The sequence below is a fragment of the Octopus sinensis genome, linkage group LG20 (assembly GCF_006345805.1).
Source record: "Octopus sinensis linkage group LG20, ASM634580v1, whole genome shotgun sequence".
Classification (NCBI taxonomy): domain Eukaryota; kingdom Metazoa; phylum Mollusca; class Cephalopoda; order Octopoda; family Octopodidae; genus Octopus; species Octopus sinensis.
In genome coordinates, this window is record NC_043016.1 from 8143326 (window position 1) to 8166988 (window position 23663).

The window sequence follows — 23663 nt, forward strand, 5'->3', positions numbered from 1 at the left end:
ATCTCTCGTGGAAGCGTCATCCAACCAAAGTACAAATATATGGGAAACTACCACCTGTGTCATCTCTTGTGAAAGGTAGGAGAGTCCAGTTTGCTGGACGTTGTTGTAGAGCTGAAAACGAGGTAATTTCTACTCTTCTCCTCTGGAAGCCATCTGCTCGTGATACCAGAGGGTGCACACTCTCCTACCCTGATGTAATTTCCAAGGATACAGGCATCCAGCAACAGGACCTCCGTAATGCTATGATAGACTGCAAAGTCTGGTGTAACATAGTAAATTCCATCGTCTCGACCACAGTCGAACAATGATGATGATGATGTGTGCCTGTGCAGGCGTGGGCATGAATTTTGGGGAGGAAGATAATTTGTTCATGCCTACAGTGGGATTAAACAACAACTGTTTGAGAGCATCCTGCAGAGGTATCTTTGGCAGTGCCAGTCTTCAGTGATGCCATTACTTTGGGAAAATTATTGCTATACTTTAAGAAACATTAAGTGATGTTCTTTCTTGTTTTTTTTAAGATAACAGTGTAATTTGAAAAACATTTGGCTGCTATTTCTAGTGGTTCAAGTGAAAGCTTGTTGGCTTGTGAGCTCTTGTTGGTATTATTGTTTAGCTTCATATCCTTCTTGATCAAAGCCATTCCACTCTGTTTTGTTTTTTATATGAGGTGTCCGAGCCAACAATAGAGCCTCTACGTGTTTGTGTTACCTGCTAGAAATGGCAGCCAAATTTATTTTCAATCTCACCTTGCCATCTTGTTAAAAACAAGCACAGATCTGGTCCTTGAACATTGGGAAAAGTTAGTGCTTTTAATCATAGTCCTGCTCAGTCAGGGCTAGTTGATCTGAACAACAACAACCACCGTCACCATGGTTTGGTGTTGTTGTTGTTGATAATGATGGTAGTAGTGTTAGTGGCAATAATGATTTTTCTCTCTTAGCTACAACTAATTTCATTTCAGTTTTAAAAAAAAGACAAAACCGAAACAAAACACAAAAAAACCCCCACCAGAATAAAACAAAACAAAACAAAACAAAGCCACTTCCCTCTTCTTCTTTCTCCCTCTCAGCCTCTTTAAAGTACATAAACTCTGGTATAGCCAATAACTTCCCTGGGGCAGGGAAGGGGTTACATACAGGTAACAGTACTGCTGCATTGATAGGATTAGCTAGTAATCACATGATTACTTCTATCACATGTCACATGGCAGCTGTCAGTTATTATTATTATTATTATTATTATTATTATTGTTGTTGCTGTTGTTATAGCCTGACCCTTCTCTCATTCACACTCCTAATAAAGTCAGACTTTGAGTAGGTGGTGAAAAAAAAGGATTTGTTTCTTACTTCTTGCAGGGATGGGCGGTTGGGTGTTCCTTGTTTATTTATTTATGTATTTATTTTTTTGTTAATCCATCCCTCCTTCCAACACTACCTTTCCTGTCCTTCTATTCTCTCTTATCCATTCTACAACTACTAATTACCACAATCGGCACCACCGCCACAACCACTACCACTGCTTTGAACATCCCTGCTTAGAATGAGTGCAAAAGTACAGCCAACAAGAGTGGCAAAGTCTGATTTTTAAATAGATTGTAAAAAGTTTGATTTCTTGAGCATGGAGGTAAGAGGACCAAAACAGAAAGAAGCTTGTCATATATATATAATATATATATACTTTATTTAAAGCAGCAGAAAATTCAACAAACCTGTTACTCTGAGTTTCCCGTTGCCGTTCATCGGACAGTTTTTGCAGAGTAACAGGTTTTGTTGAATTTTCTGCTGCTTTAAATAAAGCATATTACTCTACCCACTGGTATTTGAGTACTCTTTTTTCCACCTTGTTTCACATTTATGTGTTTACTCCGGTATAATATATATATATCTATGTATGTGTGTGAGTATGTTTGTGTCTATGTTTGTTCCTCCACCTTCGCTTGACAACTAATGTTGGTGTGTTTATGTCCCTGTAACTTAGCAGTTCAGCAAAAGAGACCAATAGAATAAGTACTAAGTCTTACAAAGAATAAGTCCTGGTGGGGTCAATTTGTTCAACTAAATGCGGTGCTGCAGCATGGCCGCAGTCGAATGACTGAAGCAAGTAAAAGAATGAAAGGATATAGGCATTCATTTATTTATTTATTTTGAATGATTTTACATATATTTTTATTTATTTCTTTTGCTTTGGTTCTTTGTTGATTGGTTCTGTACTGTAAATTTGGACACGAACATAAGTAATTTAAAAGATGTTGGGAGACTTCCATGTGGAATTTTCTATAGCTCAGTAGGTTAGGCTCTTCAACCAACAGCAGCCAGTCACCTGTGAAATACGAGGTAGCACCTGTTTTTCAGTTCAATAACTCAATAACATTTGTAACAACAAATGTAAATACACATGCATACACGCACACACACACACACACACACATAATGCTGATGGAAGTGAAGCTGATGATTTATTAATAATAATTGAGAATGATTGCTGATATCATTAATAATTGGTAATAGTTATCATTATTATCATGGAATAAATTAAGGCAACTAGCTGGCAGAATCATTAGCGCTTGAGGCAAAATTCTTGGCAATATTTGGTCCATCATTATGTTTCAAGCTCAAATTCTGCTGAGGTCCACTTTGCCTGTAATCCTTTCAGGATTGGCAAAATAAAAACCAGTTGAGCACTAATCAGAATTTTATTATTATTATTATTATTATTCAGGTATAGTGGTTAAGAGCACAGGCTACTAACTCTAAGATTCTGAGTTCGATTCCAGGCAGTGACCTGAATAATAACAATAATAATAACAACATTGAAAAATACCTTAGGAATGAGAACCTCGGTTCGAAATTTCCCCAAGACACCTGATGAAGGCTGGAGGGTATATCAGCTGAAACGTTGTGTTAACAACAAACAAGATGAGGACAAATATCCGTCATATGTAAATAATGTAAATAATGTACATTCTGAGTTCAAATTCCACTGTGGTCGACTTTGCCTTTCATACTTTTAGGGTTGATAAAATAAGTACCAGTTGAGCATTGGAGTTGATCTAATCAACTTTGCCCCTTCCCTGAAATTGCTGGCCTTGTACCAAAATCTGAATCCTTTATTATTTTTGAATAAATTATTTTTAACATAATTTAGAAACTGACAGTCATGAATTAAATCATTTCCAGAGAAGAAAGCTTGAAGTAGATAAAGCTTTTTATTTAATAGTATGCATATACTAGGCGTCAAAACCCTCTTGAATGGTAAAAGTCAACGGCTGCCACCAGCATCTTGTTAGACGTTCTAATATGACAGATGTTCCATCATGTTCTATCTATAGTGGCGAGCTGGCAGAAACGTTAGCACGTAGGAAGAAATGCATAACTGTATTTCGTCTACCGTTACGTTCTGAGTTCAAATTCCGTCGAGGTCGACTTTGCCTTTCATCCTTTCGGGGTCGATTAAATAAGTACCAGTTACGCACTGGGGTCGATGTAATAGACTTAATCCGTGTGTCTGTCCCCTCTATGTTTAGCCCCTTGTGGGTAATAAAGAAACAGATGTTCTATCATTGAACCAAAGTAAACTTTCATATTATTTGTCTTTAACACAGCAGCTTTACTGGAGAGTATGTGTGAGTGTGTGTGTGTGTGTGTGTCACAAAGTATCAGGTGTCCATAACTGATGGGCTATGGTAACATTCTTCATTTAGATTTCAAGACGTTCACAGAAGATTTGTGCAGTTCCAAGCAATGCTGCTTTCTGTAGATGTTCTATCTTCACGTTTACTGCTATCTTTTCAATTCAGTCTGTGAGCTTGTTACTTATAGTATGCAAGACACCTCCAATGACAAGTACAAGGCTCACCTTCTCCAATGACCATTATTAACAGATTTAAAGTTCAGAGGTAGTGCCTGCAGCCAGTGGCACTTAAAAGGTACCATTCGAACGTGATCATTACCAGCGTTGCATTAAAGAGCACCATCCGAGCGTGATCGTTGCCGGAGCAGTTATCTGGCCTCCGTGCTGGTGGCATGCAAAAAACACTATTCGAGCGTGATCGTTACCAGCATTGCCTTACTGGCATGTGTAAAAGATTCGAGCGAGGTCGTTGCCAGTACCGCCTGACTGGCCCCCGTGCCGATGGCACGTAAAAGCACCCACTACACTCTTGGAGTGGTTGGCATTAGGAAGGACATCCAGATCAAGATTGAAGCCTGGTGCAGCCATTTGGTTTGCCAGCCCTCAGTCATTCGTCCAACCCATGCTAGCATGGAAAACGGACTTTAAACGATGATGATGATGATAAAGTAGCTGTGATGCCAGCATAATTTGAAATGTTCTACTACTATAGTCATTTTTAATCTTGTACAAAACATATTGCTCTTTTTTTTCTTCTTCTTTCTTCAGTTACTGGTTCTGGAGTAAGAGGTAGTGCCTGTAGCCTTTGCAGGCTTTGTGAAACCAGTAAAATTAATGCTATTAATCCTCTGCTTAATCTAACCCAAACATAGTAAGTAGATTTGGTAAACATAAAGTGGAAGAAGCCCTTCACATGTCCATATATATATATATATATATGTATGTATGTATGTATGTATGTGTGTGTGTGTGTGTGTGTTAATGTCTTTGTCTCAACATCATTTGATAATTGTAAAAAAAAAAATAGTCATACAGTCATACAAGTCATATCCTTCATTTCCAATCTTCAGTGAAAAAAACATGTCTGACCATGGAGAATATTTCCTTACTTGGAAACAGGTGAGAGTAGGCATCAAGAAGAGCATCATTCATTGTTGTTTAACGTCCGTTTTCCATGCTAGAATGGGTTGGATGGTTCGACCGGGGTCTGGGAAACCAGGAGGCTGTACCAGGCTCCAGTCTGATCTGGCAGTGTTTCTACAGCTGGATGCCCTTCCTAATGCCAACCACTCCGTGAGTGTAGTAGGTGCTTTTTACATGCCACTGGCACAGGGGCCGGAGGAGGCTGGCAAACGGCCACGATCAGTTGGTGCTTTTATGTGCCACCGACACGGATGCCAAAACAAGGGGGGTTTTACCATTGATAAACAAAAAATTGTTGAAAATAGTTTTTGGTATGTATGTGAATAAATCCCAAAAATAAATCCAACCTTAGGAAATCTACCTCAAGGGGTTTTGTCCAGCACATGCAAGCCTGGATAAGTATTAAAATGATAACAGCACAAAGGATTATAAAGAACATTGTCACCTACTTCTTTTACATAACACCATGTGATGTTGCTGTTGTTGTTTAGTTGCTGGTGAGCCTTCATTGATCAGACTTATGACCAAGGGAATTTCTGCAATGATGACCCCTTCTTTCCTATAGACATAGGTAATCTCTTTGGTTCTTTCATTTCTTTAGATTGTAGAATATGGCTTGAAGGAGATTTGGTTGCTTTTTTTTAGCAACCAAATCTCAGAATTCTTCCTGCATTGGCATCTTAATGTTGTTAATAATCATACCTTGTTCACATATTTATGGTAAAGTAGCAGAATTGATAGGGACCATTCATGTGTGTGTTTGTGTGCCTAAAAATCATATAAACATAACTCTCATGTATATGTGTCACGTCTCTCTCTTTCTCTCAGATGCACACATTCGCTTGGAATCATGCATGTAATAACAAGGTATGTATATGATATGCATGTGAGCAGATACTTGCAATACATGTAGGAAGATGCAAACATATGTACAGGTACATATACGTGTGTGTGTATATATATATATATATATATATTATAATATATATATATATATATATATATATATATATATATATATTAGCCATTCTTGTTGAAACATCTCTAAATACCCGTTATCTAACATCTCATTAACCAAGATGTGGAGCATTAAAAAACCAAATTAGAACGAAATATGCAGTGAGAAAGAAAAAAAAATTAGTTGATGATTAATAGGCTTTTTTGTGTGGGTGTGGGTGTGTGGGTGGAGGGGGACACCATCGCCATTACTACCACCACCACCACCATCACCACCATCACCCATCAATTTTCTACAAATATGATAGATAACTCAGGATAAGTTTCTGGGTTAGGTTTTGTTGTTGTTGTTGTTGTTGTTGTTGTTTATGCTTTTTAAGCTTCATCAGCAGAAATGCTAAGTTCTCACTTGCTGTAAACTCGCAGAACTGGCAACAAGCAAAATCGCTGAGTCAGTTGACAGAAATGCACGTTTTTTTTTTTTTATTGGCATAGAGAAAGGAAAGGGAAATTGTTTAAAAATTAAATAATTACGAGATGCTATCCACAATATAAATAGTAGGTAAATAGATGTCAGCTTTATTTAATGCACAGAATGTTTGAAGAGTTGGAATAGAATGAAATATTTAATTTGGTCATGACTAATAATTGCAGTGGATTGTTTGCTACTTACAACTTCGGCAGATTACAGCAAGGTTACATGTTTTGCTGTTGACATCAAAATAAGACAGGAACAAATTCAGAGTCATCTCCCTTGTTTACCATTGGTGTCATCATCATCATTGTTCGACCGTGGTCGAGACAATGGAATTTACTATGTTACGCCAGACTTCACGGTCCATCATAGCATTACGGAGGTCCTGTTGTTGGATGCCTGTATCCCTGGAGATTACATCAAGGTAGGAGAGTGTGCGCCTTCTGGTATTGCGAGTAGATGGCTTCCAGAGGAGAAGAGTAGAAATTACTTCTTTTTCAGCTCTACAACAATGTCCAGCAAACTGGACTCTCCTACCTTTCACAAGAGATGACACAGGTGGTAATTTCCCATATATTTGCATTTTGGTTGGATGGCGCTTCCACGAGAGATTTTGAGCTCTCATAAGGAGAGCTACACCAGGGTTCCTCTTCCCCAGGAATTACCTCATTTTCAGCTCTACAACAATGTCCAACAAACTGGACTCTTCTACCCTTCACAAGAGATGACACAGGTGGTAGTTTCCCATATATTTGCATTTTGGTTGGATGGCGCTTCCACGAGAGATTTTGAGCTCTCATAAGGAGGCGAGTGTAGGTTCCAGCCAACCGCCTCTCAAGCCATTTGTGTAGTGGATGAAGGACATAGCTTAATTTGATTTAATTTTTCTCATTTGCATGTCATTGAAAGCAAAGGTTCTTCTGTGCCACTGTCGTATTTACACTGTTCTTAATAGCATGTGCACCCACATGTTATCGGCAGTTCTGGGAAAAAGCCTCGTGCCAAACAAAGACTCTATGGCAGTTCTGTTGTAATCACTGATGTCATTAGAGGGAAATAGAGGCTGAAACTTTGGAGCAGGGGACTGGTCTTTACATTGACCCCAGTGTTTGACCGATACTTATTTTATTGACCCTGGAAGGATTAACCCTTTCATTACCAACCCGGCCAAAACCGCCTCTGGCTCTGTAGTACAAATGTCTTGTTTTCTTAAGTTTTGAATTAAAGTCTTCCACCAAACCTTAGTCACAGTTTATGTTCCTAACACCAGCTTAATGATAACAAAGTTATTTTACTAAATTCTTTGTTCTCTCTTTAAAATTAATTGAAAGAAACACAGAGCATCTAAACAGAAATACAGTAACGAAAGGGTCAAAATATATAATAGAGAAACAATTCTTAACCCTTTTGATACTAACCTGGCTGAAACTGGCTCTGAGTACAAATGTCTTGTTTTCATAAGTTTTGAATTAAAATCTTCCACCAAACCTTAGTCGCAATTTATGTTCCTAACACTAGCTGAATGATAACTAAGTTATTTTACTAAATTCTTTGTTATATCTAAAATTAATTGAAAGAAACACAGAGCATCTCAACAGAAATACAGTAACGAAAGGGTTAAAATATATAATAGAGAAACAATTCTTAATCCTTTTGATACTAACCTGGCTGAAACTGGCTCTGAGTACAAATGTCTTGATTCCATAAGTTTTGAATTAAAATCTTCCTCCAAACCTAAGTCACAATTTATGTTCCTCACACTAGCTTAATGATAACAAAGTTATTTTACTAAATTCTTTGTTATATTTAAAGTAACTGAAAGAAACACAGAACATCTCAAAATAAGTAGGGTAATGAAAGGGTTAACAGCAAAGTCAGTCTCGGTGGAATTTGAAGTCAGGATGTAAAGGGTTGGAAGAAATTCCACAAGGTTGTCCGTTCATTGCTCTGATAATTCTGCTGGCTCATCGACTTCACACTGTTTATAATAACAGTTTAGAATTTTGGTACAGCAAATTTAAGGGGAGGGGTTAAATAGATTACATCGATCCTAGTATGTTATTTTTCTTTTTGACCTTGAAAGATTGAGAGGCAAACTTGACTTTGGTGAAATTTGAACTCAGAACGTGGAGCTGGAAGAAATTTTGATCAAGCATTTTTGTCTAGGTATGGTAAAGGTTCTGCCAGCTCAACACATGTTTATAATAATGGTTTCAAATTTTGGCACAAGGCCAGCAAGTTCAGAGAAGAAGCTAATTCAATTAAATCACCCCCAGTGCTCAACTGGTACTTATTTTATCAACCCTGAAAGGATGAAAGTCGAAGGCAACCTCGGTGGAATTTGAGCTCAGAATGTAAGACGAACAAAATTCCACCAAGCATTTTTTCCTGGGGAGCTAATGATTCTGCCAGCTTGTTGTCTTCAACACCTGTTTATAATAATAATAGTAATAATAATAATAATGATAATAATAAAGGGACAAGAAGTCAACCCTTAAAAATGAAAAGGTGCAATGAATTATGTAATTCTAGATATAAATTGTCTGAAATGAAAAATGGAAAGCTCATAACTTGAATACCATTCATCATAGGGTGCTCAATAAAGACGGGGCCGGGGCTAAACAACAACAAAAGCAGTATCTACCAACTCATTCTGTCCCCACCCCGTCACTTCCCTCTGCCTCCTCCCACTGCTTCTGCCTTCCTCCTACCACCTTTTCCTTTCCCCTATTGCCTTCTACTATCTCTGTCTCTCTGTCTTCCCTCACCCAACTGAATTTGCCTCATCTATACTATCACCACCTCCTCCTCCTCCTCTACTACCACTCCTTACATCACTACCTCTGTCTCCTCTTCCACCTCCACTTCTTTCCTTCCTCCCACTGCCACCATTTTTTTGGTTTTGTTTCGTTTTTTTTTGTTTTGTTTTTTTGTTTACTGCATGTTTATGATATGTTGAGAAAGTTAACATTTTATTTGTCTCCAACAATTCCATCTTTGTCTACTTTTTTTTAGCTTAGATATTTTACAATCTCTACTCCTTGCAACTCAAGTCTCTTTTGATCCTAGACACACACACACACACACACACCACTGAGGTATGTTATTGTGCTGTAATGTGAAGAAATATCTCCTGTTTCAGACAAGAGGTCTTCTTCATTGGAGAAAAAGGGCTCTTCTTCCTTCTTGATGATTCTATCTGGATTTCTCATAATCTCACTATTCTCATACCTCGCTCTCCATGTCATTTCTCTTGCAGAAAAATTGTTATATCATGAACAATCTCTCTCTTTCTCTGCATTTCTCAATTCTTTCCTCCTTCTCTCTCTCTCTCTCTCTTCATTTCCTCTCTCTCACTCTTTGATTCCGTTCATCTCGTTTCACTCCCACCACCTTCTTGCCTCTTCTTTCTCCTCCCGATTCACATTCTTGAACTCCATTAAAATATTATGTATATTTCTAGTTTTGACATAGCGAACCTCTTACCATTTATTCTTTCTTATCTTGCTGTAAAATAGAATAAACCCTTCTTGTCTTTGAGGCAGCTTGAGAAGGCTGGCTGACTGAGATTGTCGACTTGGCTAGTCCAACACTGATGTCACCTCTTATTCATAATCTCGTCTTTATATTCTGGCAGAACAACAACAACAACAACAGCAACAACAACCACACCAGTTATATCCTCTTGAAAACTAACTTCTTTATTGGTATAACATTTTCCAGTTAGGAAGGAAAATGAACGGATCTCTTCAAGACCATATTATAATTCAAATTATTTACTTGATTGTAAATGTTTGTCCAAAGTATTTTCACAAGTTTGTCCTAAACTTCCATGCTTGTTTTCAGACTTTTAGTTAGCCCTTGTTTCACAAGTTTTCATAAATCCCAAGATACTCAGATGACTGATGTATAGATGCCTGGGCAATATGTCCAGTGTGTAACACATGATACACATGACAGGCAAAGGGTAAATTTTTTTTTTTTTTTTTTTGGCATCCTTTAAAAAATGATTCCTTATTCTTCACTGCTGGACATTGTGTGCTGTCAGTGGAATTGACACCATTGTAAGTATTCCAAGACGAGTCTCTGGCTGGAGAAAATAATTTCTCATTCTTCTGGACTTGGAAAATGTCATGAGTACTGTTCTTCCTCCTTTGATTAAAAGAAATGGTCAAGAATTGAAGTCGGCAAGCTGGCAGAGACGTTAGCACACCGGGTGATATGCTTAGTGGTATTTCGTTTGCCACTAGGTTCTGAGTTCAAATTCCGCCGTGGTTGACTTTGCCTTTCATCCTTTTGGGGTCGATTAAATAAGTACCAATTACGCACTGGGGTCGATGTAATCGACTTAATCCGTTTGTTTGTCCCCTCTGTGTTTAGCCCCTTGTGGGTAGTAAAGAAATAAGAAATGGTCAAGAATATTGTCTCAAGAGTAAAACCAGGTTCCTCCGGTTATTTGTTTCTTTCAAGCACAGGATCTTGGGTGGCCCATTTATCACCACTGATCTGGTTCTCTTTTAATTCATCCTGGATTATAATAGTGCCTGAAAATTCCATTTCAAGGTAACTACATAGCTAGTTTACAGATTCATTGGTAAATTCATTGTGATGCCAAATATCTCATTGGTAAATTCATAAAAGAGGTAAAACAAGAGCAGCCCTCCTTCCAATGCAGTGTCTGTGGCCATGCCTGCCTGCCTGTGTTCAAAATTGGATCCATCGGTGCCAGGAAAGCTGCAACAGATATGAATATTCCCTGCTATAAATCTTTGCTCACAAAGCCAAGCTGAGAAGAAATTCATTGTCGCACTTTCTATCCTCAGAATAAATACATCTTTAAACATTAACTATGTCACTTTCTATATAAATGCAAAAACATTTCATCCTTACAAGCTGGAAATTTTTAGAAAATTTCAAAAAGGAAACCGTGAAGAAATGAAGTGATAATCAAACAGTATATCATCAGTGCAAAAATTCCACATCATAAAAAAAATATATAGCACACTAAGAATTCCAATGCATCATCAATGAATATCAAAATCACAAAACATTGGATTATTTAAGCAGCATTGCTCATAATTTTGTCTTTTTCAGAATATTTCTTCCTTCCTCCGATTTCAAAAAAAAATTTTTTTTTTTAAGAGGTATCTTTTTACTGCATTATTTTGTGATTCTGTTTTTCAAAGTAAGCTTGCTTCATGTTTCTTTTTTTTTTTTTCATGCACATATTGAATAAATTTATTGTTAATAATTTATTTGCCTTTGATTCTTTTTTTTCTTTTATTAATGAAATGCAACAAATTTACTCTACAAATAAAAACTTTAATGTTTAGTAATATATTTATTCTGTGGATAAAAAGTGTGACGATAACTTTATCAATGATATATTTGGCATGTCAGAAAATTTACTGGCACACTTGGATCCCCATCTGACTGATTTACAATGAAATTACGGCTGGAATATTTATGTCAATGAATTTACCAGAACACCTATTGATTTCTGTCTCAGTTCACTGTCAGGGCTATCCAGAGATTGAATACTTTTCCACCCATGGTGTCTACAGGGAGAGACACACAAACTCTGAAGTTCTAAGAAGAGCCAATCTGTGTCAGCTGTAAAAGATTGTGGCGGAAAGAAGAGTGAAACTTGCAGGTCATGCTTTGCATCTAGCAGAAGAAAAGATACCTATTTCTTTACTACCCACAAGGGGCTAAACACAGAGGGGACAAACAAGGACAGACAAACGGATTAAGTCGATTATATCGATCCCGGTGCGTAACTGGTACTTATTTAATCGACCCCGAAAGGATGAAAGGCAAAGTCGACCTCAGCAGAATTTGAACTCAGAACGTAGCAGCAGACAAATTACCGCTAAGCATTTTGCCCAGCGTGCTAACGTTTCTGCCAGCTCGCCGCCCTCTGAAAAAATACCTATTTCTTTACTACCCACAAGGGGCTAAACACAGAAGGGACAAACAAGGACAGACAAACGGATTAAGTCGATTATATCGACCCCGGTGCGTAACTGGTACTTATTTAATCGACCCCAAAAGGATGAAAGGCAAAGTCGACCTCAGCAAAATTTGAACTCAGAACGTAGCAGCAGACAAAATACCGCTAAGCATTTTGCCCAGCGTGCTAACGTTTCTGCCAGCTCACCGCCCTCTGAAAAAATACCTATTTCTTTACTACCCACAAAGGGCAAACAAGGACAGACAAATGGATTAAGTCGATTACATCGACCCCAGTGCATAATTGGTACTTAATTTATCGACCCCAAAAGGATGAAAGGCAAAGTCGACCTCGGCGGAATTTGAACTCAGAACATAATGGCAAACGAAATATGGCTACGCATTTCGCCCAGCGTGCTAACGTTTCTGCCAGCTCGCCACCTCTGAAAAAATACCAATGACAGCTATACAGTAGGTACTACCAGAGAGATGAAAGAAGAGAAAGCCACCCAGGAAGATGCAGTGCACCACTTACAAAGAATATCTGATGCAACTCAGAATCACTTTGGAAGATGCAGGTGACTTTGCACAAGATTGAGATTATTGGAGATGTCTTATTTCTTTACTACCCACAAGGGGCTAAACATAGAGGGGACAAACAAGGACAGACGAAGGGATTAAAGTCGATGACATTGACCCCAGTGCATAACTGGTACTTAATTTATCGACCCTGAAAGGATGAAAGGCAAAGTTGACCTCGGTGGAATTTGAACTCAGAACGTAACAGCAGATGAAATACCGCTAAGCATTTCACCCAGCGCGCTAATGTTTCTGCCAGCTCGCCGCCTGAAGAGAGCAAATACAGCTACAAGCACACATGCATGCACACATATACATGACAGACTTCCACATAGTTTCTGCCTACCAAATTCACTCTAAAAGCATTAGTCAGCCCCAGGGGTAAAGCAGAAGACATTTGCTCATGATGCTGCACAGTGGGACTGTACCTGAAACTGTGTTCAATTCTTTCAGCTAAAAAAATTTTTTCAATGTGGTGCTCCAGCACAGCCACAATCTAATGACTGAAACAAGTAAAAGATAAAAAGAAAAAGATTAAAGCTGTTACATTTGATGACATAAAAAGACACGTGGGCATGTATCTAATAAGATACACTCTAGTTTCTGCTGAATATAGGCTGGAGAAAGAAAATAGTTTTTAGAGCTTTAAAACTTATGGAGGACCCAGTTTCACATATAGAACCTAGGGTGACTTTTTGAGACATTCATTTAAAAAAAAAATGCAAAATGCATCTTATATGCCATGAAATTTGATAATTTTGTGTAATGGTTTATTATCCATATTTTCTTACACTATCTAAAAGAACCATCCGAACGTGGCCGTTGCCAGCGCCACGTCGACTGGCTTCCGTGCTGGTAGCACGTAAAAAGCACCAACCGATTGTGGCCTTTGCCAGCTTCACCTTGCACCTGTGCCGGTGGCATGTAAAAAGCACCCACTACACTCACGGAGTGGTTGGCATTAGGAAGGCCATCCAGCTGTAGAAACACTGCCAGATCAGACTGGAGCCTGGTGCAGCCTCCTGGCTTCCCAGACCCCGGTCAAACCATCCAACCCATGCTAGCATGGAAAGCGGCCGTTAAACAATGATGATGGTCTCAACCAGATATGTATCTGCTTCTTTAGATATTTGTATGGACTAATGACCCTTATGCTAAACTTTTGGGGAAACTACTAAAGAAGGTCAAGACTTATAGAGTAAATTTAGTGAATTATATTGAACCTTGGTATATCATCAGTCATGTTTCTGCTCACTGATAACGCTGTCCTATTTATATTCTAATCTCAACAATTGCTTTTCTTTTCTCTTTTTTTTTTTATGTCTTTAAAATATATTGTACCATGTTTTAATGTTTTATTTCTAAGAAAAAGGAAAACAAAAAATCACACTTCTAAACACACAATGCATCAGTATAGTCCCAATTTGTGAGTTTAATATGCTTCCAAGGAGGTGATATTTCCCAGGCTAAAAACCAAGTCTTTTTATGTGACACTACTGAATGGTTAGACAATGGCAATTACAGCTATCCCTGGTTTGCAAGTGTTCATATACTGGTTTACAGGCGGACAAACAGACAGAGAAATAGACAGAATAGTATAAGTGGTTTGAACTAAATCTCGTTCTTTCCACCCCCCCATTTCCCCATTGGACATTCTTTAGTACCACTAGGATTGTATATCATTAGAAGTGTTGGAATCAAGTGTTCTCTAGTGGACGGTTTATACAGAGTGTCTCAACAACTTAGGATCTATGTTGATTGCACATGTACATACATAGCCACAAGGATATATGCACACATACATAGAGGCAAGAATACACAAGTATACACACACAGTCCATTATATATTTACATGTGTGTATACACACACAGAGTGGAGGCTCAATGGCCCAGTGGTTAGGGCAGCGCACTCACAGTCAGAGGATTGCGGTTTCGATTCCCAGACCAGGCGTTGTGTGTGTTTATTGAGCGTAAACACCTAAAAGCACCATGAGGCTCTGGCAGAGGGGTGGGGTGGCGACCCCTGTTGTACTCTTTCGCCACAACTTTTTCTCACTCTCTCTTCCTGTTTCTTGAGTAACGATGCGATGGACTGGCGTCCCGTCCATCTGGGGGGAACACATGCGCCACAGAAACTGGGAAATGCAGCCCATGAGCCTGGCTAGGCTTGAAAAAGGTGATGAAAGAAATACACATACACACACATCACCATAATCATCATTTAACATGTGTTTTCTATGCTGGCATGGGTTGGACAGTTTGACAGGAGCCGGAAAGTTGCATCAGGCTGCAGTTGTCTGTTTTGGCATGGTTTCTATGACTGAATACCCTTCTTATGCCACCCACTTTACAGAGTGTACTGGGTGCTTTTTTTTTTTCTGTAGACCAACACCTGTAAATATATAATAGATACTTTTTTTACTTGTTTCAGTCATTTGACTGCAGCCATGCTGGAGCACCACCTTTAGTCGAACAAATCGACCCCGGGACTTATTCTTTGTAAGCCTAGTACTTATTCTGTCGGTCTCTTTTGCCGAACCACTAAGTGACGGGGACATAAACACACCAGCATTGGTTGTCAAGCAATGCTAGGGGGACAAACACAGACACAAACACACACACACACACACACACATATATATATATATATATATATATATATATATATACATATATACGACAGGCTTCTTCCAGTTTCCATATACCAAATCCACTCACAAGGCTTTGGTTGGCCCGAGCTATAGCAGAAGACACCTGTCCAAGATGCCACGCAGTGGGACTGAACCCGGAACCATGTGGTTGGTAAGCAAGCTACTTACCACACAGCCACTCCTGCACCTATGTTAACATCATTTATATATTTACATGAAAAACAAAGTGAAAGAAAATAAATTTTACGGTAGTGCACCAGGTTCCAGTCTGTTGCCAAATCAGACTGGAGCTTGGTACAGCTCTCTGGTTGACCAGTTCCAGTCAAACCGTCTAACCCATGCCAGCATGGAAAGCTGACATTGAATGATAATGCGTGTGTTGCTGGGTTTGCATGAGTTTCCAATTCCTGACCCTCGGGTAACAGATAATATGAAGCATATTAATATAATACATCAATCAAATTTGTTCAGATCATGTGGAAAACAACTTGATGTGAACTACTGGTTCCATACAGAGATCATCATCAATGTCTGTTTTCCATGCTGGCATGGATTGGACACTTTGACTGTAACCGGAAAACCAGACGACTGCATCGAGCTCCCCTTTATGTTTTGGCAGGGTTTCTGCAGCTGCATACCCTTCTTAACATCATATATAAAATAATATATTGAAAAAAAAAAAAAAAGAAAAAATTATTTCTGGAACCAGTTTTATAGATAATGTTTTTCTACGGAAAAGTTTTTATGAAAAATTCTTATAAAGTTGCCTATGGTGAACTTATGAAATCACAAATATGAGAAACTGGGTGATTAGCAAGCAGAAAGATCTTTTGTTAGTATTCTTTGCCTTAAGAGGAATTTTAAACAAAGAATCTGTGAATACAGTGGTTTTTAATCTTGGGTGTGGTTTTTAATCTTGGGTGTGGTTTTTAATCATGGGTGTGGTTTATGATTGGTGAGCAAAATAAATTTATGATTGTTCATATTTTCTGTTATCTACATCTTTTGTTAAATAGTTATCATTACTTCCTGTGTGGGACTTATTTGGATACCATGTTTTGTTGTATAATTTGGAGGTTATGTATTTATTTATTTATTTTTTTGTTCTTGTTTTAAAGTCAGTGGTCACTTAGGTGAAGGCTTATATTGTATGTGTACTCATATTAGTGTTTGTGTGGGTGTGGCACACATGCACTTAGAAATATATTTACAAAATAAATGTGGTGATCCACAAAACACCAATGAAAACACACTTGTATGCATGTATATGCGCATATGCATACATGTGTTGTTTTTTTCTCTTGTGTACTCACTTATATGTAACTTTGCAACTCTCATATGCTGTGGGCACTATTGGACTGATTAGTTTGTCTTAGGTGCTAAAATTGTTATACCTAATTACCAACTGATGAAAGAATTTGAACTTTGCATTTTTATCTGTGCTGTTTTTTTTTTTCGTTTTTTTTCCAGTAATGATGATGATGATGATGATAAACATATCCCTTTGTCCTTCTGTTCTGTTTTTCATAAGACAGTCATATATATATGGTGTATACTTGTTTTTATATTGAGTTATAATAGAAACTGTTTTACATTAAACTGAAGGATTATTCAACACTTTTGTTGTATTGCTTAGACTTCATTGCACTAAGCAGGCTGTAACTTCGAAGTCACTGTCAGCATTGTTTTTGTTGAAGAATTGTGTATGTGTGTGTGTTTTGTTAAAGACGTACATGTTTAATATTTCATTTTGGGATTTGGTTTGCAAGATTCTTTATATGAGTTCGTGTGTTGAAGCATATTCTGTTGTGTCTGGGGAGAGTCGTTTGCAAGACGCAACGAAAATGTTAGGAAAATAAAAAGAAGAAAAAAAAGTGGAAATTTTACCGGTGAGTGTGTTATATTATAAAGCACAAAAAGAAAATGACTCTCCCCAGACACAACAGAGTACATGTTTAAGTTATTTTGTTATTCAAAATATTTTTTTTGCATTTTATTATCTCTCTCTCTCTCTCTCTCTCTCTCTCTCTCTCTCTCTCTCTCTCTCTCTCTCTCTCTTCACTCTCTCTCTCTCTCTCTCTATCTCTCTCTCTCTCTCTCTTTGTAGTAGGCTTAGACCAATAAAGTTCCTAAATCCATATTCAACATTTCCAGACATTCACAGTCTTATTTCCAAGTATTTAAACCGGCCAATATCTGACCCAAATATTCTCCTTGTTTTTTTTGCTGAAACCAGCCAAATTTGGGTTCTCACACCTACCCTACAATGTCATAGAGCAACTACATCATCAAAATCTTAAAGCTACCAGAGAATGCGTAATTAATTTACAATAATGTGAAAGAATAAGTCTTACATCTGACAGAAAAATCTGAATAATAAAGGGTTTAAAAGATTTAGCACCTATGTAGTTTCTCATTTACTGATTGAATTCATGTAGATTTTTCCACCAAAGAATATTTTTTTTTGAAAATTAGGCTTCCACATCAGCTGTACTGTGTTAATTTGTTTGGTTATGGTCAAATTTTTGAGTATTAATGTATGGACACAAATGTGCATGTGAGCATAGATGTGCATCTGTGCATGAAGAACAAATATACAAAAGTTATATGTATTCAAATCACAAAAATCATACAAATAGTTGAATGTACCTTCTACATAGATATACGAATATAAAATCACTTGAATGCTTAATCTCAACATATATTATCATCATCATCATCATTTAATGTCCTCTTTCCATGCTAGCATGGGTTGGACGATTTGGCTGAGGTCTGGCGAACCAAAACTCCAATCTGATCTGGCAGAGTTTCTACAGTTGGATGCCCTTCCTAACACCAACTACTCTGAGAGCGTAGTGGGTGCTTTTACATGCCACTGGCACGAGGGCCAGTTTGGTGGAACTGGCAACGGCCATGCCCAAACGGTGCTTTTTATGTGCCACCTGTACAGGAGCCAGTCCAGCGGCACTGATGACGACCTCGCTCCACAAGTGCTAGTAAGGCGACACGGTAACGATCACGCTTGAATGGTGTGCTTAACGTGCCATCGGCACGAAGGCCAGCTTGGTACTCTGGCAAATAGGAATTATATTTATCCAAAAGTTACATAAAAAATGAGAATGTTAAAAATATTATTCAACAAGCATTTAGAAATTGGTTAACGGTTGATTAAAAATCATAATAATTGGTACCAATGTTGTTATAAAAATTAGAAGAGGCTCTTGAATGCTTAACGAAGACATTAATGTATAAAGACTAGACATAAAATTTGCATAATCATTGACATGCCTTTGTGTAAGATTATAAATAATGACAATATCATATGAAATTATGAAATCATGTAGGTGGTTGAATTAAGGGTTAATCAGTCCATTGCTTTATGTTGTCGCTTTTTGGGGATGTGTGAGTTTTGACTTGCTTTGTTTCAGGAGGGAGATACAAGTAAAGGGTTTTTTTTCTGGTCCTATTAATGCATTATTACCATTGTATGTATGTTATATGTGTGTGTGTGTGTGTGTATATATGTATGAAAACACAGTCAAGTGTATTTGTAGGCATGTGTATGTGTGTATATATATATATATATAGATAGATAGATGATGTATATATATGTGTATGTATATATATGTGTATATATATATATGTGCATATATATATATATATATATGTGTGTGTACATATATGTGTATATATGTGTGTGTATATATATATGTGTATATATGTGTATATATATATGTGTATATATATATATGTTTATATATATGTATGTTTATATATATGTATGTATATATGTGTGTATGTGTATATATGTATGTGGACAAATGTGTGTATACGTATATATACACACACACACACACACATACAGACTCTGTTTCTGAAACCATCTTATTGCTTACTTACATCTGTTTCTTCCCCCCCCTCTCTCTCTCTCTCTCTCTCTCTTGCTTGCTGTCTCACTGTACTGCTTTCCTTCTTTCAATTCATTCCTCCCTCCCTGCCCCCCCATCCTTCCCCCTCCCCCTCCCCCTCCCCCTCTCTCTCTCCCTTCCTCCAAATACCTTTCACCATTGTCTTCTCCATTGTTCTCGGAAGAACAATAGCAAAGGACATGTGTTTCGCATTGCTCCTTCTTCACTCTCCCTTATAATGTATTTCCCTCTCTCCTCTTTCCTCCACATTCCTATCACCTCTCTTTCTCAATCACTCTGGCTATATTTACTGAACACAATAGAACGCTGTCTTGTGCTCTAAAAGTCATTTTTCTTATATAATTCTCCCAAACCTTCAAGATCAAATAGTCAAAGATCATTTTTTAAAAATCATTTTTCTTTATTTGATCATTTTTCTTTACAGTCTATACCATAATGCCTTGACCTTTTTATACCAGTCTTCATCATTATATACCTTAAGCTTTCACTATAAGCCTACATGGTAATCTATGTACATGATAATGTATCTCAACTTTTCTTTCTCTCTATAAACATATTTTCTATAATAATGTACTTTGATTACCTTAACCGTTTTTGGTAGTCTTCCTAATAATGTATCCCAAAGGCAGCAAGCTGGTAGAACCATTAGCACACCTGGCGAAATGCGTAGCCGTATTTTGTCTCCCGTTACGTTCTGAGTTCAAATTCCGCCAAGGTCGACTTTACCTTTCATCCTTTCAGGGTCGATAAATTAAGTACCAGTTATGCACTGGGGGTCGATGTAATCGACTTAATCCGTTCGTCTGTCTTTGTTTGTCCTCTCTGTGTTTAGCCCCTTGTGGGTAGTAAAGAAATAGGTATTTCGTCTGCCGTTACGTTCTGAGTTCAAATTCCGCCAAGGTCGACTTTGCCTTTCATCCTTTCAGGGTCGATAAATTAAGTACCAGTTATGCACTGGGGGTCGATGTAATCGACTTAATCTGTTCGTCTGTCCTTGTTTGTCCTCTCTGTGTTTAGCCCCTTGTGGGTAGTAAAGAAATAGGTATTTCGTCTGCTGTTACGTTCTGAGTTCAAATTCCGCCAAGGTCGACTTTGCCTTTCATCCTTTCAGGGTCGATAAATTAAGTACCAGTTATGCACTGGGGGTCGATGTAATCGACTTAATCCGTTTGTCTGTCCTTGTTTGTCCTCTCTGTGTTTAGCCCCTTGTGGGTAGTAAAGAAATAGGTATTTCGTCTGCCGTTACGTTCTGAGTTCAAATTCCGCCAAGGTCGACTTTGCCTTTCATCCTTTCAGGGTCGATAAATTAAGTACCAGTTATGCACTGGGGGTCGATGTAATCGACTTAATCCGTTTGTCTGTCCTTGTTTGTCCTCTCTGTGTTTAGCCCCTTGTGGGTAGTAAAGAAATAGGTATTTTGTCTGCCGTTACGTTCCGAGTTCAAATTCCGCCGAGGTCGACTTTACCTTTCATCCTTTCAGGGTCGATAAATTAAGTACCAGTTATGCACTGGGGGGGTCGATGTAATCGACTTAATCCGTTCGTCTGTCCTTGTTTGTCCCTTCTCAGTGTTTAGCCCCCTCGTGGGTAGTAAAGAAACACAGTAATGTATCCCAAACTTTGTGTGTTGTCTCTATGACAGTCATAAGAAAACTGTCCCATGGGACTTTCTGAACGGAATGCCTCAGGGGAAAGATTACCTTGAATTTTATTTGTATGGTGCAGCCTGTCTGTCTGATCATGAGCCCATGTCTCTTGCAGCCTGCTTCTCAAAAATGGTTGCACATGTTTGTTCAACAATAATGTGTTCTCTCTCTCTCTCTCTCTCTCTCTCTCTCTCTCTATCTCTCTCTATCTCTCTCTCTCTCTCTCCACACACACACACACACATACACGTGATTATTTTGCAATTTCAAAGTCCTGGGTTTTTATCTGACTGTGCAGCAGCACCTTGAGCTTACCTTCGAGTTGACCCAAGCTTTGTGAGTAAAACTTGATGGACCAAATTATATGGGAATCTGTCAGATTGTACATGGAATTGAAAGCTCCAATCTTCACACACACACGCACGCACGCACGCACGCACGCACGCACGCACATGGTGTTGTGTCAACTGCTTCTGTTTGAGAATTACATTGAAGGTACATGTCTGTGGAACATTCAGCCACCTAGTTGCTGATACAAACAGTAAAATAGTTTAGTGGATAGGGATAAATGAATCTTCAATGTTGAAACTGATAGAGATCCATTCACTTATATACCTCACACACACGTTTTTACTTGTTTCAGTTACAGAGGGTTTAGGTAAACAAACTGACCCCTATATAATCCCTTTTAATGAACTAAATGAAGGATCATTCCACCGCCAAGAAACAGACCTTCATTCAAGCATTCAAATAAACAACCAAATAATTGTCTCATCTGCAGATACATGCAGATTGCGCTCAAATTTGATATGTAGATACCAACGGCATCAGGGCATGTATAAGTCTTGAAAAAATTACAAAAATCGATTCCAGGTGAGAATGCGATCGATAAAGCATTCTTTGGAATAGAAGAAAAGTCTATCTTTATTTCTGCTGGTGTCTCAAATTTAGGTTAAATCAGTGTTTCTCAAAGGGGAGGCCTATGGGACGGTGGGACAAGTTGTTTTGAGAAAATTCGGTTTAAATGTTTGACAACTCAGCACCGTCCATTGGACCGGGGAGGGGGTGGGGGCTTTTTTGCTCATTCAGGTATATGTTGAATCCAGCTGGTCAGCTGGTGGTGTGGTTGTTGATGAGGATGACATCCACTTCCTGTGGTGTATGAGCTGTCCAGATGATGTCTAAGTGGGCAGGGTGCTCACCATCAATATTGATTTCCTTGCCTTCCTAATTGGTCTCTCTAATGAAAGCATCTTGTAGGCAAGAGATAAAAAGCTTTTTAAGTGAACCATTGTTTCCTTGTCTGACTCTTTGTAGTTTGATCTTGTCATTGTCCTGGTGGAGTTTTAGTATTGCTGTTAATCACACTAGTCATACAATAAGGCTTGACCTTATGACTATGTGACCACCAAAAGGGTATATCAGGTAAACATTTTGCATATTATATATACGAATATCTCAGAGTCTCACACAGGTAAACTGAAAACCAATTTAATTTCAATGTCTTCCCCTGTAGTTTTCAACCATATTTTTGCCTATGGACCCCTTCGATTTCTATTTTATATAGGTGGGCTCCCACCCCACCCCATCATACAGCCATTTAATATTTAATTTATAATTAGATATTAGAAATTTTACTAAAAGACTGTGTCGTGGAAGTATAAACAATTTATTACACATAACCATAAAAAATTATATATAGAACCCCCAAAGGTTATAGGGACCCCGGTTGAGAACCACTGATCTACATAGTTCCTTCTTTTACAATTGCTTTTAGGATTCAATAGTGGTCCCACTATTTGCATATTTTGCAAAGAGTAGACCTTTTTAACAGAAACAAACTGCCATTGTCATGAAGCATTGTCTTTAACTAAAGTTTTTTTTTCTCTTTTCTGTTCTATGTTCCAGGGTATGTATCATCATCTGTCATAGCAATGAATTGATGAACCAAACAGAACCTATTGATGATTCCAAGTTATTAAACTGAAAGGATTTTAGAACTTGACAAAAAAATATTTCCAAAATTTATAAGCAAGTTTGAAGAAAACAACAAAAAAAATTAACAATTAAAAGTAAGTACTTCTTCATATATTTTTGTCTTTCCAAATATAATTTTTAAAATGTTTATCTCCATATATAGAAATACTCATTTTTTTTTTTTTGTTCCTCTGACCTTTTTTATTTTTGTTTCCTCTGTCTGTCTGTCTGTCTCTCTCTGTGTCTCTCTCCCTCTCTCTGTATGTCTCTCTCTCTCCCTGTATCTCTCTCTCTCTCTCTCTCTCTCTCTCTCCCTGTCTCTCTCTCTCCCTGTCTCTCTCTCTCCTGCTCAAACTTTCTCTTCTCAAAGATCCTTGAGTTTTATTTCATTTATTTATTTATTTATTTATTCATTTATTGCTTTACATTCATATTTTATATATTGCTGTAACTGATCTCCATGTTTGATGTGACATTGACATGCACTGACCTCCATGTCAACCCACTGACCTGCATATGTAATGAGCTTGTGTGACATGTTCAACATTGTCTGTAAATTCTACAACTGTTTATTAGATTTTCAGATTCCCATCTCAAACACTGGTTTATTTCACACGTGTCATGTGTATATATATATATATTACATGTTTACAATGCCTGATTGTTCTTTTTAAAAATAACGTATTATTTAATTTTATTATATAAACTTGTATTTATCTTT

At 37.8% G+C, this 23663-nt stretch overlaps 1 long non-coding RNA gene across 1 annotated transcript in view; it reads left to right on the top strand.

Moving 5' to 3' along the window:
- LOC118767279 overlaps nucleotides 1-23024 on the top strand; it is a 156843-nt gene extending 133819 nt beyond the window's left edge. Inside the window, exon 2 of the long non-coding RNA XR_005003186.1 lies at nucleotides 22874-23024. This is a non-coding gene — a long non-coding RNA (uncharacterized LOC118767279). The remainder of the gene's footprint in view (nucleotides 1-22873) is intronic.
- The last annotated feature ends 639 nt before the right edge of the window (nucleotides 23025-23663 follow it).